Source organism: Cupressus sempervirens, chromosome 4, assembly GCF_028749045.1.
Source record: "Cupressus sempervirens isolate cs-2001-9-10 chromosome 4, ASM2874904v1, whole genome shotgun sequence".
Lineage (NCBI taxonomy): Eukaryota > Viridiplantae > Streptophyta > Pinopsida > Cupressales > Cupressaceae > Cupressus > Cupressus sempervirens.
The window spans coordinates 667,146,563-667,164,321 of record NC_143121.1 but is presented as its reverse complement, the minus strand read 5'-3'; positions in this window follow the sequence as shown (position 1 = coordinate 667,164,321).

Genomic DNA, 17,759 nt, shown 5'->3' with positions numbered 1-17,759 from the left:
AAGGTCTAATGGAATTCGACGAGGAATTAAAAAGTATAGCTGCTGCCTGAAAAAATAATTGTTGCTGGAAGTTAAAAGGACAAACTGGTAAAAAAAAACTGTAAAATATGCCAAAGAAAGGGGGAAAGCTAAAGAACTACATGTTGTAGCAGTTAACAGCGGCAGCTGCTCTATCAGTAAATTTAATCTGTTTTGAATGTGGGGAATTAGTAAAAAGATGAAGAAAGATAAATAGAATCAATTTATATAAAAAAAGAATTTGAGAGTAAAACTAATGCTTATGAAAACTGTTTGACAAATCAGGAAGTACACATGGAGCCTTTATAGATGCAGCAGTTTCAATCAAATTAACCAGATCAAAGTGAGAATTAAAACTGGAGAATCGACTCAGATTTCTCCTAATCTTAATGAAACGATAGGGACTTACTTAAAATTGGAACCCCAAATCTGATATCAGTCTGCTACATTATACAATTTCTATAACACTACCATTAATGTAGAAGGGAATAAGGAGAGACATTCCAGTGTGATTCCTACAGTGAATAAGTTGTTTGATCTCTGACTATTTATATATTATACGCTAAGATTTCATTTCTAAGCTATTATTAGGCTAAAAGTATTAAATATCAAAGTTAGCTTACTTTTATAAGTTTAATTTCTTTTAGCTTACTTTTATAAGTTTAATTTCTTTCATAATATGTAATATTTAAGAGTAGTTCATAAATCTTAATGAGATGCATCTGTTTATTCTCTAAAAGGGCCCGTTAGACTGTGGGAATAGGAATAGGGGAATAAGAATAGCTATTCTGGAATACTTATTCTGGAACAAAAAATGGGGATATGTATTCTTGTTATCTGTTTGGTTCGGCCAGAATTTTAATTTGATGGGGAATTTGCGGACCTCAAAATTTATGTTTTCTAAAATAAATAAAACTGGAATAGGAATAGGTATTCCAATTCCACCTATTTGAGTGGAATTGCAAAACCTCATTTTTGGGCCAAAATTGGAATATGTATTCCTATTTTACTTCATATTCCAATTCCAATTTAGTGCATCTAAACGAAGAATTCAAAATTGTAAGAATTTACATATGCCTATTCCCCTTGTATTCCCATTGCCAAAGTTACATATGCAGAGGTTAGATTTAAGTTGCCAAAGTAATGTAAAGTCAATTCCTTCATTCACATGTGGAGAAACTGGAGTAGACCCTCTATTTACAATTCTGTAATGTAATGTCCGTTCGTTTCATTCACATATAGAGAAACTGTACCAGATCCTTATTTCTCATTCTTCCTTTGTTTCAGTTGATAGGATCAGAACAGCTTCATCTATGAGGACTAGAATGATCATTATTTTCTAGAGCTTTATGATCATAGTGTGAATCTTTACATAAGGGGTAGTATGTTGGTAACCAATGAAGATCACCCAACTTGCGTACCTTCAGTATCATGCGTAATTTTTAATTTGTTTAATTGCTTTTACTAGCATAGTTTGCTATTTTAGGAGCTCCTTCTTTAATGATGATGTAAGAATCCAACCTCTTTAAAATACTTCATTTTTTATAGAATAAGTCTCTATAATTAAGTATTTCATTTTGTAATAGAAGTAAAGAAAATAATGTATGCGTGAATTTAAAAATCATGTTTATTGTTTCAATAGTTTATATGTTTCTGTACAGATTTTATAATTTATTATTTATAATTGATTATATATTAAAAATATATATATTATTTAAGTTATTAGATTCTTATAATCTATATAAATTTTCATGATAGTTTTTAGATTTTGTTAGGTAAAAAAATATTATTAATAACATTAAAGATCACATTCCATGATTTATCATCACAATGTAAGATAGCAAAAGGAAAGAAAAATTGTAAATTACAAATTTAAAAATGAATAAAAATAAGAAAAGAAATAAAGAAAAAAAGAGAAATACCAAACACAAACCAAGAATAACAAGACTCCAAAATAATAAAAATAAATTAGAAAGAAAATAAATCTATAATTAAATGTCCTTTTTAAATGTATTTATTTGTGATGATCAAAACCAGTGTATTTGTGGAAGCTAGAATCTTCTTAAATAAAGAAGTTGAAAACACTGAGTGGAACGCATGAAGACAAGACCTCTATACGGAGAGATCCTGTCTATCATTTTCTTTAGATGAATAAAAGAAAAAGCATTCTATATAGTGGCGATCAGTCTCTATCTTCAACAAGAATCATATGGGGTGACCGAATGGATTGGCGAGGAAATTAATAATGGAGAAGATGATATAATGAAGAGATAAATGACTTAGTTAAGTAAACTGTGGAATATACATAGACCTTAAAAAATATCTTCAAATCATGATTTGCAATCATGATGTGCGAAGAGCAGTTGGTTAATAAAATAGTTACATTTTCTTTAATCAGTCGTTGTTGCTGTGCAGTGAACTACCAGATCACACTCGATGATGGAATTGGAGTCAAGCAACAGTAATCTACAGTTTTGACGTGAATAATTAATCAGTTAACGATGTAATGTACTATTTGATTTTGAGTGTCTTAACCAATGATGTGAATTAATTAATACCATGCTAGTTCTTTGTAAAAGGGATATTCTCGACATTTATGTCTAAATTCATAGGCATGGGCCAAAGGAGGAGGGTGGTATTGGATAGTTAAATGAATATGACGATCCAAGAGAAGGACGGGGTATTCTCTACAGGATATCAGCATTTGAGATTTAATCAATAAGATTAAAAGAACATTATTTTTACTATAGGTTCTGGTCATGTCTCTCATGAGAAAATGTCAAAAGCAGAAACATGAAATATGACAGCATAAATTCGCGTTTGTTACTACCGTTGTGGAAGAGAAGCTTGCAGACAGTTTTTACTACGACAGTTTGCACAAATAAGTACTGAATCTATTCCGATAGCTTGTCTACAATGTATACCGTTCGATAGTAGATTTTCTAGTTTGAATGAATTCTTCTATATAAGTTGGTAGGACTTGATCAAAATATAACTGGCAGTAGAGTTTATTTTTTCGTTTTCGTATGTAGATTGTAAATCCCGTTAGTATGGCAAATTTTCAAAGCTTGGATCGTCACAATATTTGCCACTATTGGATCTACTTTACCATACTGCTTTGCCAATTTCAATCCACCAAGTTACGGAAGCAGCCATCCAAGAAATGGATTAGTTCTTAATATGTACGATTCATATGCATTAGACAAAAATAACAAATGAGAACTAGTGTTTGGTGATGAATAGTCCCTTCTCTATTGATGGGTTACATATTCATAAAAGATAAGGGATACAAGATCATCTAAGTTTATACGGTATCGGGACAACTTACAAACTATTTATTTTTAAAAAAGTATAAATATCATCATGTTACAAGAACAGTGTCAATTGAGGGAGTACAATCATGGTGATCATATAAAACCAATACATCAGCGGGGTTAACATATGAGCAATTAGTATTATTAGTAGTAAAATTGGCCAATTGTTATAATTGATAACTCACATATAAGTCAAAGCATGTTTAGAATTGAATAAAACTACTTAATTATATTATAATTTAAGGAAAAGTCATTTTAAACCATATTGTTGATATATGATAGACACATTGGATACCGAAAACAATATCCCAAACAATAGAATATGAGAACTACAATGTAATTAATATTAGAAAATTTGTAAAATAAAGATCTTTTTTAATTGGAGTCTAAATAATAGTATTATTTTTTTAAACATATGATATTATTTTTAAAATGTTGATATTTATGATTTCTTTTTATGATATATTCAAACTAAAAGAAGGGTAAAAATTTTATTGAATAACAAAGAGAACAGAACAATAGAGGAAACAAAGAGCACTAAAGAGCTTTATCTTGGTCAACAAGTTGAGCTAGCTTATGAGGTAAGTTAGGGGGGAGCATCCTATGATCAACAATGTTCCAAACCGGTGCATGCTCGGAGAACCATTTAGCCAAACAATCAGCCACACCATTCCACTCTCCAGGGATATGCATAAAAGACACAAAATCCAAAGAATTGCATAACTCAGATGCCAATCCAAATCCACAAGGTTCCATCTATTCAATATATTCACAACCACCTATGAGTCAATCTCACAAATAATTCTTCTCCAACCCCATTGACAGCACTATTCCACTGCACCCAAGATAGCAAGGCCTTCCATGAGGTCATTTGTATGGCAACCCTTGTAGATAGAAAATAGAAACTAAACATCACCAGAGCTATCATACCCAACTCCCCCAATACCAGCCAATCTAGGATTTCCCTAAGAAGATTGATCACTATTGATTTTAAGAATGCCAATTTGGGGAGGAGTCCAATGCCCCTCACAATTTCTTTCCATGGTATATTGTGTGCAATATTTATAATTGATTTTTTAGTTATTGTTATCTTCATATCAAGGTTGTCATCATTAAATAAATACAGAAATCAATACTAGCTACTAGAAAGTATAATAGAGATGAATATTACTATTATTTTCTTATAAATACTTTTAGTACTTGAAATTCAAATAATTGATATAGGAAGGTTGAAAGAGTTAGTGCCATGAGAATCATACAAAGGTATAAGAAGGTATGAAAAAAAATGTCATTGTTGTTGGTTTAGTACCATAAGTGGGCGTTGAATTTTGTTGCATTTAGTTCTAAATATTGATCAGTGAGATTTTATGAAAAAATCAAATGTTTTTCCTAGACTAGGTGCGTTAACTAATCTTTGCAATGAAATTGGTGGTTTTTGTATTAAGTTCGGTCTCTGAGTGCAAAAAGGAATGCAGGTTTGAATGAAATTTATGAATTTGACAATATTTTTTACCATTTATGCTTGTGTGTGTGTGTGCGTGTGTCTGTGTAGACACACACACACACACACACACACACACACACACACACACACACACACACACACACACACACACACAGTTAGAGATTTGCAGCTGAAGTTATTATTTACTTCAATAGATAATTTTGAAGTTTAAGGTAATTTTAAATTCGTCCCTATGCATCTGCAACATTTTATAAATGGTGAAGCTTTGAGGTATGGTATATTTGTAAGCATGAAGAAACTATTATGATTGTGAAGTCAAAGCTTCTAATAACTAGTAGACTAAAATAGTAGAGTTCCTCTTGATGCTAACATAAGGTATTTCATTATATTTTCAGTGTGTTGACAAAATAGATGAAATTAGATAATCATTTTTGTTTCATCTCAAGTTGTTCACCCTACTACTAATGAATATATGTATGATTGACTACAAAAGCACTCAATATAAAAACTCCAAAGCCAACATACATAAGCACTCATAATGAGACAAAAGAAAGTGCATCAATGGAGCATGTGACAATTTGAACAGTAATAGCACATGCCACTATTTATCAACTAACACATCACATATAGAGACAAAAAAGAATAAATTTGATGGGTTTTCAAAGTTAGAGTTTACTATTAAGGTTATAAAACATTGTAATTGCAACAAATATAGTTATAGCTATTATTTACTTATGTGGATTTTATGTCTAAACATTCTTCATAAGATCATTTAGTTTTATGGTTATATAACATGGTAGGGAGAGCATTTTCAATTCAGACATGCCAATTGCACAGTAATAGAAATTTAAAGAACACACCTTATATTCATTACAAGTATTGCTATAATCACTTAGCCAAACAATCAAAAGTCAAAGAAAAAAGTACATTTCCCACTGAAAATTCAACACATAAAAGGGCTATTAGACATACTTTCAACATAACTAATATTAACAATAGCTACCATTAATTGCATACCAAATAAGAGAGAAAATCCTCAAAAGTTCTTAAAATCACAGTTCAAAGTATCAACATAAAGTTTAACTTTAAACATAACATTAAAATATAAAATAACAATTGCAAGCTTTGTGAAAATATTAAAATCTCACTATATTGTATATATTTGATTTATTCTCTATTGTACTAAATATAAAGTCATTAAGATAGAGGACTCTAGAACAATGCATTTCATGTTATCGAGATTTGTCAAGTGTGTTAAATAAGTAGAACAATTTTAGTTCCTAAAAAATTGTAAACAAATTTTAAAAAAAAAGTTGTGTGAATATATGTACATTAGAACAAGAATCATTAAAATAATGAGTATAATGCATAAAAACTATTTATAGATATGTTTTTTTTATTGAGATAAAATAGGTTTTGAAGGGAATCAATTGAACCCATTTTATCTTCACCATCAATAACACTCACATCCTCATAGATAGTATCAATACCTTTCTTCACAATACCTGATTTAAGACATTTGGTTTTCAAATCTAAATTAGGAGCTGATTAACAAATACCACCATCTTGAGATTGTTTTGTACTTTCCCAATGGTTACTTGTAGCATATTACTCTTTTCTTCCTAATCCAGCTTTATAGTTTTAACATCCCTAGCAACTACCTAAATAAGAGATCACATTTTCCTATAAATATCTTTGTAAAATTAGTAACCTCTATAATTATAAAATTTATTGATCTAGGAAGTTAAGGAATCTATTATCCTTTAACAAATTTTTTTTTTTTTTTAAAAGACAATTGATCAACATGACTTGTTCATCAACAAAGTTCTTGAGAAGCATCTCCACATAAATAGATTCATCCATAAGAGCATAGTATTTTTTATGTAATTAATGCAATGTTCCTTTTCTTGCTTCTTAACAAGTTTCCCACCTTCATTTTTCTTCATGAAATTTACCACAATGACATCCAAACCCTTTTACCCTATGAACTTCTTTCCCTCCATAGAGAGACTAGTTACTTTGACAATCAATTCCTTCACGAATTCCCACTGTTGAACAAACATTGTAGTACTTTTGTAATTTCATGTTTTAAATTGTTTTTGTGATTTTGGGATCGAATCCATATAACCTCTCTAAGTAAGGATTAATGCCCATTTTCTTTAGAGTATTGTAAACGAACACATTCTTTCTTCCTTCATCATATTTAATGGGATCGAGATTATTCTCATTACCTCTCATATCTTCTAGATTGTTGAGCAATATAATGTTTTTAACTCTATTTGTAACTTTCACTAAAATAACATAGAAAATAGGATTTAAAAAATAAATTACAAATTAAAAATCGATTTCTTTCATGAATATATTATTATTAAAGATAGTAATGGAAGCTATTAATTATGAATCCGCTCATGTAGTCATTCATATTATATTATTATGAAGACACTAGTTGGGATGTGATTATTATTTTTTCACCTATTTTATTTATCACTACATAGCTCTATTATAGAAAAAATAAAATAAAAAAACCTTCAAGGTATAGATAACAAATGATATATTCTTGAAATGAATTATTGTTTTTTTATGAATAATGAATGCATGTCTTAATAGGCCAATTTAGGTTTTGGGCTTCTTTTAGCCATTATTTTGTATCACTTGATTCCTCCTAAATATAGACATGATATATATGCTAATCTAGACAAACACCATGGGAGGAAGAAGTGTTTTATCAAGATAGTTGGTTGACTTCGTAAGGGAACCACCACTACTTAAGAATATCATCATGTAATTATTTATCGGCTTTCCCCTATACCCAATTGCCCTAGGATTTATACCATCTTCTTGTTATTCTATTGAAATTCCTAGGAATCACCTTAGGCAAATAAGTTGAAATATTGCTACATTTTCTACCTATATATTGATACTCAGCTATAGAAATGGATACTGTTGTTTTTTTCTCAAACAACAATTCGATAGATCCTAAACCCAAGTAGAACAATATCCCAATGTGCTCTTCCTTTTATTTATACCTATTTCCCAGTCATTATATGTACATGCAATCCATCCAAGCTCATTTTCTATAGTATATCAAATACAATGTACCTATGACCCATTTAAATACCTTAGGATTCTATTGGTTACTTTTGAATATATCCCCATTCAATTAGTTTTAAATTTGGGAACTAAAAATTAATTTATATATTACACTTGACCTTCCTTTTATAAATTACATTTGAATTCTATCCAAATTTTTGTACATAGTATGATTCACATTGTTACTGCAATCTTACCAAATTTTAGACATGTGACTCTTCATGTTTATGTAGGTTTACTATTTCACATCATGATATCTTTATAACATTAAAGCATGATTATATATATACACTACCATCCATTTGTTTCACTTTTTATAGCCTCAATTTTTTATATACAACTCTTTGTTAATATCTTGTATGAAATAATAAATAAGGAAATCCTTATTTCCTTTAATTTTTTTATCCATGTAAGAACTAATAATAAAAATAACATAGTCAATTACATTGATGTAAAGAGTTAGTGTAGCAAAATTTTATTTTACTTAACAAGTATGAGTAAATTATAATGTACTGTGATCATGGTTTCCTTCACTGCATTATTCTTTTTTCTCCATGTATAATTTGCTTCATTTTCTTGAAACTTCATAACTATATGGTTGTTTCTCATAAATATTATCTTTTAATAGTCCATTCTAGAAGGAGAACCTCATGTCCATTTTAAATATTGTCACTCTTGTTGAACTAATATTATTAGGTCCTCTTATATTATTTTCATCCTTGTAACTAGAAAAATCATTGCATCATAACTTGTACCACACTATTTATTTCTTGTCATTTACCTTCAGCATTTTTTAGTAGCTATATATGGTTACTTCAACTTTTTTGTTGGAGTTTTGTGTTATTGTAAAAATTAGATTTTAAGGGGACCTAAAATCCCTTACATTTAGATTTTAAAGGGGATCCATAACCCCATTAATAGAAAACTCTACTATAGATATTATAGGAATGCTCTAGCAACCAATGATAGACAAAAAAACTACAACCAAGGTAGAGCGTTGAAGATGAGGAAACAACTATAGGGAGGAAAAGAAATAATGTTTTGAAGGTACTGTTAAACCCTTTAAATATGTATTTAAGAGGGGTCTTGAACCCCAGCAAAATAAAATATTGCAAGAGAAAAGACACTTGAAACTAGCAACCCTGAACCAAATACTATCTAAATAATAGGTATAAAAATAGCAAGGTGCTTGTTATTGAAGACAACAATCACTAGGCCAAAGCCTTATTATAAATAGACATATTTTTTTCCCTTGAATGTACTATTTATGTGTTATATTGATGAAATGTTTTGTTCTTGATGACAACATATGGTTATGTGATCATGACAAACAAAGATTATGTATATGACATAAAGATTATTGAAGCAAAAAATTTAGCATATAATAGGATAACAAATGTGATCCAATAATTTTATTCATGGATGAGTATAGATATCATATCTATGATCATTGGAGTTTATATGGACTTATCAATAATCTATAGATTATCTAGTAAATAGTGGCAGTAGATTTGTGTCCATCAAATATTGATAGAGATAGTTTATGGCATATTGAAATATCCTATTAGCAAGGCTGAAGTAATTCCATCAAGATTAGTTTGTGATACAAGATGTCTTTTTGATACTATGGTAGTGATAGAAAGGCTTAGAGTTCACTCTAGATTGGTCACTATGCAAAATATGCAATATATTCTAGAGGCATTTGACTAGGATAAGTGAAGATATCTTTTTTCACTTCTTCCAAAATGGTAGTTTTTTAATATTTCTATACCTTTTTGGGTCTGTTGTGTATGTCTTCTTTGGAAGATTTTTCAATCATTTAACATTGCTAATGTAATATAGAATTATTTCCTTCTCTTTCTTTATTCCATTTCTCAATTACTCTCTTTTTGTTAGTCTTAGTTTGATTTCTTCTATAATATATATCTCCTCCACCTCCTCTTTAATTTTAATTATTTGAAAAAATGGTAATATTGCCTATATGGAATTTTGATAGTTACTCTATTTTCAATAAATATATAATTAAAGTCTTTTGTTTATGTGCACGCGCGCGCGCGCGCACACACACACACACACACCTCAAGAATGAATGTATGACTTAGTGTAGTCCTATGTAATCAAATGTACATTGGGGAAGTTATAAAATGATGACCTAATGAAATAACTATAAAGGTATGAAGGAAATTTTTTTCCTTGGTTGAGAAATAATCATATATCATGTATTTGGCTAGAGGATACAAGATTGAATGTTGGATCAAAAGAGAATAGAAATGATTGATTTGGTTGATGGTATTGGGATTTAGTGGAACTAATTTGGGAATTAACTTGAAAATCACTTAGCTTACTCAATGGTGGATATGTTATCTTGAAATTTGATCTTCAGCATTATTGTAGAAATTTATATAGAGGGTCTATTTGTTTCCACATTATCCCTTAATAGGGTTAGAACCTTCTAACAAGGATTTAAGATCTCCTAACAATGACCTATCCTTCAAGAAGGACTATTGTATTGAATTAATTGACTTTGGCTCCTAATAAGGTCACATCCTTCTAAATGGAATATATATTAGTTTGTTATCTCATGGGTGCCATCTCCATAAAGGTTTTCCCTCTAAACAAGAGTTTTCTAAGTTAACAATTATTATGTTGTGGTGAATGGTTTGATGTGCATCATTTTTTAAAATTGTTAGAGCTGGAATTAATAAGTTTGGATATCTCACAATTGATTCATTCCCCCAACCTCCCATCCCACCCCCTCACTTGTGTTTGGACTTTAGTTAATAATAATTGGTATTAGAGAATCAAGTACTTTTTTAAACCAAACCTTTGCAACTTCTATATATCCATATCTTGTAGTAAAGAAAGTCTTCTTTTTTTCTTTAATGGAGAGAAATATAATAGTTGGATGGGTAAGATGTAAACATACTTGATCTACATGGGAATTGACTACTAGTTGATTATAAAAATATATAGTGAGGTTATGAAGGAATTTAATATATCTTCATGCACAATTGTAGAAAACTATATTTTTTAACATATAACATGATTTCAAAGGAAGGTATTATTAGTATACTTTAAAAAATGAATTCATTAATGTAAAAGATCTTGATGTTCCATTTGATATTTGGACTAGGTTAGGAATATTATGTGAAGGTGATGAACATATAGGGAATGTGAGGTTGTAGAGTTGGAAATATATGTTAGAGAGCTCTATATAATGCAAGAAGATTAAACTATTAGGTCATATGTGCAAAGAATAGTTGAGATTATTAGAGGAAGAAAAACATTTGGAGGAAAAATAAGATAAGTTGAAGATTTCTATAATATTCTTAGACCCTTAACTCCTTATGAAAAAAAGGAAAATTTTGTTGAAGAAGTTATTCCTCCTCTTGAAAGATTTAATAGAGAAATTTTGATTACAAAATTGTAATATTGTTAGACTAGCAGACTAAGAGATGATTTTCCTAGAGTTGAAACTACTTTCAGAACTAGTACACAAAAAGGTAAGATAGTCCTAATGAAATGTACAAACATGAGAGGAAGATATTGAGGATATGCAAGTGTTTGGGAAGACATTCAAGAAAAAGAGAAGAAGATTGATGAACTTGTATCATTGGATGCAAATAAGGAACCTTTGTTATTTGGAGTTGCAAGTAAATTGATAAATTTTCTTTTAAATATCTTAAGAGATAATCTATGAGGAGACATATACCTCACAAATCAAATAGAATTTCTATGTTTAAGTGATGATGAAATCAAAATTAAAGTGATTAATTTTATAGAAAATGATGATGAAGATGAAATTGTATTTTCTTCTATTTAGGAGGAGAGTCTTGCTAAAGAAGAAAAGACACTTGACTCATATGTTGAGGAAAAAAAATCTGACTGGATTATAGAGTGGATTAATAGACTACATGAGAGATAAAAATAACAAATCTATTGAGTTTAGGTGTTATGATCGATGTGTATCCAAAGTTGGTAAAAATGTAATTTTTCCTATTAAGGAAAATAGATCTATTACTCCTTTTGATAAAACTAAAACTAAAGATATATTTTTGTTGAATATTTGAAACATATTCATTGAGTGTTGGACAACTTGTGGATAAGAGATATCATCTAAAATTCATAGATAAGGAAATTGTCATCAATAATAATAATAGAAAACTAATTTGCATGGGCAAAATAATATGATGTTATTTATTTGAATTAAATCCTGCTAAGATCAATTATTTGGTTATAAAATTTGATGACTATTGGCTATGGCATCAAAGATTATGTCACATAAATTTTGTTAATATAATAAAGGTAAGTAATTCTAATATTGTGAGAGATCTTTCAAAGATTGTGGAAACTACCAACATGATGTATAAGGATTGAATGATGGAAAAATAGAAGAAGAGTACATTTCTTATAAAGAAATTGACTACTTCAGAAAAGATCAAAAAATTTCATAGAAATCTATGTGGTCCTACAAGGACTAAAAGTTTATACTGTGAGTGGTATCTCATTATTTTAATTTACAATTATAGATGATGGATGTGGGTTGCACTTTATAGAGATAAATTTCAATCTTTTGATATGTTAAAAAAATTTGGGGGAAAAGTTTAAAATGAATCTTTCTTAAGGATCAAATGTTTTACATTTAACATAGGTAGATATTTTAATTATAATTAGTTCAATGTATTATATGAGGATAATGCTATGCATATCCATGTTTCAACACTTAAAACACTACAATAGAATGATATGGGAGAGAGAAGGACTAGAACGAAAATTGAAGTAGCTAGAGAAAATGTTGCTTGAGGTTAAGGTGTAACATATACATTGGAGATAAGTAGTTAGTATTGTAGTAAAGACAATGAGAAAAGTTCATATCATACCAAGAATAGTAAAACATGTTCAAAACTATGCTTTAGTCTTATACCCATTCTTAAATGCTTCATAGTTTCAGGAAGAAAATATTATATCAAAAGAGAAGATGATATAGGAAAGTTTAATCCTAGAAGTGATAAAGGCATATTTGTCAGTTATTCCACTAAGAGTAATGCCTATATATGTTACAATCAAAGACTAAAGAACATTTTTTATATTGAAAATGTTAGGATTCATGAGAGATTTTAGGTTCAAGAAAGAACACATAAAAATGGTTTTGATGATGTTCAAGCTAGTACAATTTGAAAGCATGCAATAAATTATCATATAGGAAAAGAAAAAATCTTTAAATTTGACAAAGGAATGTAGGTGCATATTGAAGAACCTAAAGAAGTACAAAGAACACCTGAATATTTTGTAACTACCCATCTAGATAATAAGATCATTGGTAATGCTAGTAGAGGAGTAATGACAAGAGGTAAGGTAAGCTAAAATATTTATTTTATTTCACACATTGAACCTAAGACTGCATGATGAAGTATGTAAGGATGAATTTTTGATAGATATAATGAAAGAACTTGAGAAGATAAATTTGAAAATTACATGGAAATTGAAAATTGGTAACTAGATATAAATATAAGAATGTTATTGGTACTAAATGGGTTTTTAGGAACAAAATAAATGAGCAAAATGTACTGGTAAGATATAAAAAATGCTTGTATGCAAAGGCTATTCACAACAAGAAGGTATTGGTTTTGAGGAAGGTTTTGCCTTTGTAGGAAGAGTTGAAGTTGTAAGAATATTTTTGACTTATGCATTCTTTTTTAAGTATATAAGATGGAGGTGAAGTCATCTTTCTTGAATGGTAATTTAAAGGAACAAATCTACATTCAACAACCTTGTGGATTTCTATTGACTAAAGATAAACATGTGGTATGTAAACTAATGAAGGCATTGTATGGACTAAAGTAAGCATGAAGATCTTGTTATGCAAGATCAGATAAAGAATTATTGAGTTTATCTTTAACAAAGGTAATGCAAATGCTAACATATATTTTAGAACTAATTTTTATGGTTTGTCAATCATTGAGGTATTTGTTGATGATATAACTTCTAGTTGCAATGATGAGGCAACTAGCAATTTTTTGGTAAAATGAAAGATGAATATTTGAGTTATTTATGATTGGTCAAATGATTTTTTTGAGATACTTTTATATCTCAGAATAAGTATCCTAAAGAGTTACTAGTAAGAGTTCATATGAAAAGACTTAAACATTTTGGAACAACTTCTATAAACTTGATGCAAATTTTCAAACAAAGATGGTTCACTTAGTGCTTTACAAACACCATACAAATAAATGATTGGTGGATTAAATTACTTGATTCAAACAAGAAAAGATATAGCTAGTGCAACTAGGATTGTAAGAAGATTTCAATTAGACACTAAAGAGATAAGTTGTGCACTGATAAAGATAATTTTTCATATATTTGAAGAAAACTATTCACTTGGCTCATGGTATGATCAATTTAATGATTTCACATTGTATGCACATATTGATGTTGATTGGGAGGAAATATTGTAGGTCGAAAAAGAACAAGTGGAGGATCATTATTTCTTTGTAAAAGGTTACTATCTTGGTTAAGAAACAAGATTTTATTTCACATTCTACAATAGAGGAAGAATATGTTGCAAGAGATAATAATTATAATAAGATAAAGTGGATGAAATAATACTAAAATATTTGGGGTATTGGATTTTTTAAAAATACATTGTGATAATAGAAGTAAAATGAGTATTTGGTGTTGGAGCACCCACATCAAATGAGGAATCTAAAAATTCCTAAGAACCTATAAGATATGTTAGATTTAGCATCTAAGAATTTGGACCTATTTGTAAGGCCTAGTTCCAAGATTGGCATAATTATAATCTCTTCATCAATTATGGTCAAAGGTGGTTACATGACTCAAAAAACTTGGATTTTTTATGATTTTATTTTTTTAGAATTTTTTTATCCTATGTGGATCATTTAGTTAAGGTTTGAACATATTTTGTTCACAAATTTTAAAAGTTGCATAAAATGCAAAAAATGCTCAAAAGTTGTCAAGCAACTTTTTAGCAAAAATTGCAAAAACTTGTAATATGATTCCCAGCCTAGAACCCCAATCTTCTAGAATTATAGATCTACCAATACTAAATACTAGACACTTCCATATCATCTTTTCCATCCTAATTATTCTTCTACCTAGTAAAACAATCTCCCTTGCAAATCCTCTACAACAAACATAAGGCCTCAATTTTAAAAATTTGAATCTGGTCTTTTTCACACCCATTGTCCCTTCTCTAATTATGTATTATTATTATTATTATTATTATCAATATGATATTGCATAGTTGGCTTGAGTAAAATAGTGAAACTCAATCTTATACATATATTTCTAAAGATTAATAATATACTTATCCCATTTCCCATGTATATTTTTTTCCCCTCATAATGGATTCTCAATGAAAATTTAATTTCTGTAATGATTTTTTATTTTTATGTTTGTTTTAAATGTTTCGTCCACTACCTAAACCGAAATTGGTAATCTTATTTCAACTTTTCATACACTTATGTAACTAAATATTAAAAATTTTCTTAGCATTGTTTTGAAGTTTTGGTATTAGGGATAATAGATTAGTTTCATGGTCAATGATTATTTCCAAGTGTGGATTAGTTTTGTTTTTTTATATGAACCCTTTTTTAGGGTACTCTTTTGGATATTTATGAATGCTATTCAAAACCATGGCATCTAAGTTCTTGAAAAGATATTAATAAAATTAATTTTAATAGATACATTGTGTGGAAAGTAAATATGGAAGATATCATAGAAGTAATAAGTTAAATTAGTGATTATCAAATTTTCAGGCACCAACAATAACCAATGAATATTTAAATAATTTAGAAAAAGAATAAATGTAGAAGTATTTGGTTTCATTTTTCTAGATACATCTTCTTGAATTTCTCCATTGATGATAACATATAATGTATGGAATAGTGTAGGACATGTATGTCAAACTAAAATATTTTCAAATAAGTTATATATCAAAATAAGTTTTTCTTAAAATATCACAAAAAAAATATTTTGTATAATAGAAATGTAAAGTTGTGATTAATTAATAGGTAAAAAAATTGCATTTATAATGATTTTTATACTTTATGATCTATAAATTCAATATAATCTTAGCATCCATGTGGATTTATTTTGAAATGTATACCTCATTTTATTTTGTAATAGAGAGTTTTTTATAAGAGTTTTATCTATAATCAATTTTTATTTTAACATCTTTAATTTGTTAGCTCTGTAACCTTGCCTTAACCTTCATTTATGGTGAGCTCTTCCCTTTGAATGCCAACCTACCCCCACCCCCCAGACCCAAATCTTTATCCAAACCTTTGGCTTATTATCTCTTCTAATGGACCCCGCTATTTCTAGGATTGCATTGGATATTGACCAATAGTTGACATTGGGGGTTGATATGGAACTGTCAGATGACATGGGATTTCTTCAATTTATCAACTCCAAGAATAGAATGGAGAAGGTAGAGAATGTTATGATCCCAAACCCAAACTAGAAAGGAGTTTTGATGGGACAACCTGGCTCTAGTATCCCACTTGTGGATCTCCCAATGGTATCTCATAGGGAAACTAGTTTAGAGATCCTTCTTCCAAATTTGGTAATGGAAAATATTTCTCAGGCTTTTTCTCTTAGCTTAGTTGGTAGATTTCTATCTTATAGGCCTACCATTGAAACTATTAGGAGATGGGTTTCAATAAAATGTAAATTCAAAGGATCGATTAAGGTAGGCACTATGCTAGGTACTCTCTTTTTATTTAAATTTGTTGTTGAGAAGAACCAAAATGTTGTTCTAGTGAGAACATGGAGTTATGGTAAATTCCACCTAGTATTAGCCAAATAAAAATGAGGATACAACACCAGTGTTGACATCCATAGAATGGCTCTTGTTTGGGTTAGTCTTCCAGTTCTACCCTTAGAGTTTTAGGATGAAAAGACCTATAGATAAATATGTGATTCTTTTGGTCATTTAATCAACTTGGATGCTATCAACCTCCACAAATATCTTATAGTATACTAACGTAGAGATCCACCTTTTCAAAACTTCTTTTGGGACTAAGACTCAAGAGGCTTCAATAATGGACATTTTCAACCAAATTAATGAGCTGGAAAATATCAAAATGCTTCAAATGTATTTATTCATAACTTTTACAAATGACATGATATCACAAATTCCTTTTATAATATTTATTTTGGATGATTTAAACATATTTTCTCCAATTTATAGCCCAAAATGATAATTGGAATAGAAAAGTTATTAAACTTTTCCTAAAATTGCTAACTCTAGGACAAATTCAGACTTGCACTCACCAAATCAACCATAACTTCTACAAAACTTAATATAATTTGGTCAAACAAAAACCAAAATAAAGCTAACCCCAAATAAATTTTTGAATATATAATTTAGAGGTCTTTATCTTTTCATATGAATTTTTACCAATAGAAACAATAGTCAAATTTTGAAATTTTACATAGAAAATTGTCATAAAACTCACAAATACAACCTTCTCTTTATTCCACTTCTTCTTTTAAATTCCCTAGCTATTATATTATTGAAATCATGACCGATACATAATATTTTTAAGTCTTTTAAAATTATATAACTAACTAATTACCCCTCATGATCATTCACCTTCGCCCTTACATGATCTTTACATATTGTCAATATTTTATGACAATTTTATTACCTATTTGAGAATTTTCATCTATCTTGACAATATGACTCCAAACATAATAAATGGACATATTACATATCAATTAGGATTAAATTAATCCTTTTACATTAAAAAATCATTTTTTAATCATTCTTGAATTGTAAGACTATTTGAATTTACAACATGAAATATTTCTTGAATCTTCATCTAATGTGCGCTCTTGCATCATAA